The following is a 5,533-nucleotide window of genomic DNA, read 5'->3' as shown; positions in this document are numbered from 1 at the left end:
CGGTGAAACAATATCGGTGGAAATAGGGAGAATGGTGATGCTATGTGTAGTATGTCATCCTTGCCAATGAGCTGTATGCTTAAAAATTACTGAACGGGTGTATGTTATGTTGTGTACATTTTCGTCAAGAATTAAAAAAATAATAATAACACCTAATTTGCATGGCTGTTGTAAGCATAAAAAGAAATATCATGGGACATGTCAGTCATGATGCTGGACTTCACACTAGTTCCCTCTCCCATGCACCACTCCCAAACATCATGGTGTGGCGGGAGGACAATGGTTCTCAGACTTAAGCATGCATCACAATTTCCTGCCAGGCTTGTTAAAATACTGAGTGCTGGGCCCAGACCCCCAGGATTCTGAAGGTTGGGGACCAAGAAATTGTATTTTGAAAAAATCCTTGGCGATGCTGTTATTTCTGGCCCGGGGAGCACACGTTGAGAATCTCTGGTCTAGGGATAGACTTGGGCTCAAGTCCCTGCTTTTCCACTCAGTAGTTATATTTGCACAACTTCTCTGAGCCTTAGTTTTCTCATCTAAAGCATAAGCATTAAAATAACCAGAGCCTCACAAAGTTGTAGTAACCGTTAAATGAGGTGGCAGTTGGAAAAACTCTGCACTTCATGGTGGTGTTCTTGGTCGTTGTGGACTTGGCCTCTGACTCATGCACCATGGAACAGAATGCCACCCAGACCTGTGCCATCCCCATGTGGGTTACAGGTCGGACTGCCATGATCCATAGAGTTTTTTGACTAATCTTCAGTAGTAGATCACCAGGCGTTTCTTCTCAGTCAGTCTTAGTCTGGAAGCTACTCTGAAACCTGTTCACCATCATAACAAACTTCCACTGACAGACAGATGGTGGTTACACAGGACGTGCTTTGGCCAGGAATCAAACCTGGGTCTTCCACAAGAAAGACGAGAATTCTACCACTGAACCACTAATGCAAACAGTGGCACTTAATAGGTCTTTGCAAATTTTTTATTTTCTCTCTTTGCCTTCCTCATTAGCTTAAGGAGATTTTACTTTCCCAGTGACTTACAGGCACTAGATGATTCTGCTCCTAGAATTATGTGTATCTGGTCTAGGATACTTTACAAATAAGACATCTGTCATTTGCTCAGCAAGAGCAACAGTAGACTCGGTGATAGGTACTAAACATTGATCTTGTACAGGTAGCTCAGGAGACCAATTTCATTAACTTCCCACCTGTTTACCTCCTGGGGAAAGAATGGACTCATTAAAAAATATTCGCCTCTGCAGACTAGAAAGGGCTTTACAGGAGAGAATATAGAAATCAACAGAGTTTTTCCATTGGGAGTATGTGGGGTGTGGGGTGAGGTACCTTTTAAGATCACATCTAAAAGTAAGTTACAAAGCAGGTATGACTCTAATTGGATTTATTCTATTGAAATGACATGCTCTCCAGGAAAAAAAAAACAACAGTGTTTTTCTGCTGTGAAACTGGTTTGCTGGTGTTCTGCCAAATGGAAGCCTTATCATAGTAAATACATCAACTTTAATTATTCATTTCTATTTGCTTGAAGAAATATTCTTATGTGACATACATATGTTCATACATTTCCTTGTTGCAGCAACATGAATTAAATAAGACACTTTCACACATAAATGCAACTCCAAGAGTTATTATTGCTAACTTGTGTTCTCTATACCATTCACACATTTTTCCATTTAGCTAGAGATAAGGTAGTGTTTTGGGAATGGGCAAGGAATATGGAGCAAAAGATGAGGATCTTTTTAGTGTTCTTTTGAGTAAAGAAAAAAGAAGGCACAGGCTACCATCTGCTATTATTGATGAATTGCAACATCTCTGTCGATGGAGATTTGTTCACATACAGCTGATTCACCAGCTTTGTCTACTGAATCTATAAAATCAAAACAAGGCTTCAAGTCTTTCCAGGCCAGCTTCGTGACAAACACATTAGAGTCTGTTGCACCATCTGCTGTTGATTGAAGGAAATGCTCACTGAGACATTATGAGTTAAATGTTGTTATGTGCCGTTGAGTCGGACCCTACTCACGGTGACCCTCCTTGGATTTCCCAGGCAGTATCACTAAGGAAGTAGATTGCCCCATCTTCCTTCCGAGGAGTGGCCACTGTTTTTCTTATACATTATTTACTATATATTGTTGCTTTTGTTAGTTGCCACTGAGTCCAATGTGAAATTGTTATGATCTCAATGCAAGGCCATTTCAGAATGCATACCAAATTTCAATAGAAAACAACTGGAGAATATCTGTCAAATTGAAAAACACACATATCCTTGGTCTAGTCCAGCAATTCCATTCCTATGGATTCATTTTATGGATACATTTATACTCAAAACGCTAAACTCACTGCTGTTGAATCTGTTTCGGCTCATAGCGACCCCTCCTTGGGTTTCAGAGGCGATATTTCTACAGAAGTAGATGGCCCAGTCTTTCTTCCGAGGAGTGGCTGGTGGGTTTGAACATGTGCACAAAATGTGTGTAAGGATATTCCTAGAAGCACTGACTATAATAGCAGAAAACCCGAAACAAGTTAAATATTCATCAATAGGGTATTGGTTGAATAAGTTATGGTACACCCATACAATAGGTCTACCAGGAAGCTGTTTTAAAAATAAGGCAAATCCATATCTAAAGATGTGAGATGATGACCAAGAGAAACTGAAGAAAAAAAAAGAACAACAACTAAAACAGTGTTTTTGTTATGCTGACATTGACGTAAAAATGTTTGTACCTGTGTAGGCTGTTCCTGGAAGGATACCGAAGACAGTGGTAACTGTGACTGACATTGAAGAGGTGAACCAGGGAGATCAGAACGAGAAGGACATGAACTTCTCATTGTTTATATTTTATCCTTAAGGAATAATTTCAAACTACACTTTGGAGGAGTTTTTCAGTGAAGGAAAGAAAAGAAGTAGGGTTGTAGCTGGAGAGGGAGGTGGGGTCTAGGGAGAGTTCTTTTTAAATGGTGGTTATCTGTCTATATGAATGATCTAGGAGAGAGTGAGAAACTAAAGGTGCAGGAGAAAGGGTCATTTTAGGAGCAATGTCCTTCATTAGGGTCAAGGAAAAGGGGTCTAGGGCACTAGTGGAAGAGTTGGCCTTAGGAGCAGATGAGCAGGTGTGATTATCCTGGAGGTGGTTGGAATGGGGTAGGAGTATTAGAAACTTGAGGAGAGATTGTTGTTGTTGTTGCTGTTAGGTGCCATGGAGTCAGCTACAAGTCATAGCGACTCTATATACAACAAAACAAAACACTGCCTGGTCCTGCACCATCCTCTCAATTCTTGTATGCTAAAGCCCATATTTGCAGCCACAGTGTCAATCTATCTTGTTGAAGGTCTTCCCCTTCTTCACCCACCCTCTACTTTACTTTCCTCCTCCACTGGGAGGAGAGATTAGAAGACATGAAATAGTTGTTTCCGAGAGGGAGAAGATGAATTCACTAGGATAGTGGACGTCATATCGTGATTGTCAGTGTTGAGAGTCCACATGACATGTACAATCTTACATTTGAGTCCAGTATCATGGCTGCATGATACTTCCCAGCATTGTTCACCTGTTCAGGTGCAAGCTCATGATAAGAGGAGAGGTGGGTTTTGCAGCTTTGGGATTTTTTAGATGAGTATGTCAAGAGCAAGATGAACCAAAGTACTTAAGGGCATTGCAAGAGAATATTTGTAGTGTGGGATCATGGAAGCCAAGCTGAGTATGAGGGACAAGAGGGATGAAGGGGTTCTGATCCACAATGAAAAAGGATGGAGCTCTTTGCTTTGTTCTCTGGTTAACCTATATGTTGAAGTTAACCTATGCTCAAAACTCACTGCTAAAGAGTCGATTCCAACTCTTACTCTTGTAAAATTTATCCTGTGAGTGTTGAGCTTTTGAAATCAACTCTGTCTATATTCTCTGAGATGTGCATCATCTGAATATTTGTAGAATTTACTTCTTAATATTTACCCAATTTGTTGAAAACATGGAGTAGAATAGGACTCAGGACAGAATTCTATGGTTTCCTCCTTGAAAAACTAAAAGAACCAAACTCACTGCCATCGAGTTGATTCCGATTCATAGTGATCTCCTTTGGGTTTCCAAGGTGGTAGGCAGTTTCTACGGAAGTAGATCGTCCAGTCTTCCTTCCACGGAGTTGCTGATGGGTTTGAACCACCAACCTTCTGGTCAGTAGTCAAATGCCTTAGGCACTACGCCACCAGAGCTCCTTTTCCTTCTTGAAAGTTTCTCTAAATCATCAGCTTTCCAAGTAATGGAAGTAGTAATGTTGTTGTTGTTGTTGTGTGCCGTCGAGTCAGACCCGACTCAGCGACCCCTCCTTGGGTTTCCGAGGCAGTATCACTACGGAAGTAGATGATTGCCCAACCTTCCTTCCAAGGAGTGGCTGGTGGGTTTGAACCACCAGCCTTGGAAGTGCTAATAGAGGTGTTATATTCTTGTGGAAGGAGCTCTGGTAGCATAGTGTCTAAGGCACTTGACCGCTAGCCAGAAGGCTGGAGGTTCAAACCCACTAACCACTCCTTGGAAGGAAGGTTGGGCAATCTACTTACCTAGTGATACCACCTCAGAAACCAAGGAGGGGTCGCTATGAGTCGGGGCCGACTCAAGGGCACACAACAACAACTACATTACTACTTCCATTACTTGGAAAACTGATGATTTAGAGAAACTTTCAAGAAGGAAAAGGAGCAACAACAACAACAACAACAATTCTTGTGAGAGTTCTAAGCCCTGGAATATCGGTGGAAATGTGCAAAGGTTTGAGAGTAGGGCAAACAGATGTAGGAGGCATTCTGTGTTGGAAAAAAATATAATAGAACATGTAGAGACAAGGTGAAAGTTGTGAATATCTTTGACAGGTTAAATTATAAGTTGGGTTTATTTTGATCTAGGAGACAAAGACAGTCATCTACCAACATATAAGTCCTTGCCTTATGGGTGTTTTTTCATTTATCTTGATGTCTTAAAAAGGTTTCTTGAGATCCATGATTTCAAGAGGGGTCATTTTAAATTAATATTGTTGGGTGTCCATACATACATAAAAGTTAAAGATTTAGTTTAAAAGCAAAATCCAATAGCTCTTATTCATGGGAGACAGTTATGCCTCTGCTCTTTTAAAAAATAGTGAACCTCTGTCCAAGCTATCCTTTACTTTCATAGAATCTAGACCTATTAGAACTTAAAAAAAAAAAAAAAGGTTGTTTCACACTGCAACTATTGAGCAGAACTTTCTCACACACAGTTTGTACAAGCAGCTGCTAGTTCAACTTGTAGTGCTATGTTCCAGTCCATACAGTAGCACCTCACTTTCAAGTATGTTGTCATAGTTGTTATTGTTGTTGTTACGTGCCGTCAAGTCGTTTCCGATTCATAGCGACCCCATGCACAGCAGAATGAAACACTGCCTGATCCTGCGCCAGCCCCACAATCCCTGCTATACTTGAGCCCATCATCACAGCCACCGTGTCAATCCATCTCGTTGAAGGCCTCCCCCTCCTTCGTCGACCC

This window comes from Orycteropus afer, unplaced genomic scaffold, assembly GCF_000298275.1.
Source record: "Orycteropus afer afer isolate SDZICR_OR568_19922 unplaced genomic scaffold, OryAfe1.0 scaffold00018, whole genome shotgun sequence".
NCBI classification, from domain to species: Eukaryota; Metazoa; Chordata; class Mammalia; order Tubulidentata; family Orycteropodidae; genus Orycteropus; species Orycteropus afer.
This window is presented reverse-complemented; position numbering follows the sequence as displayed.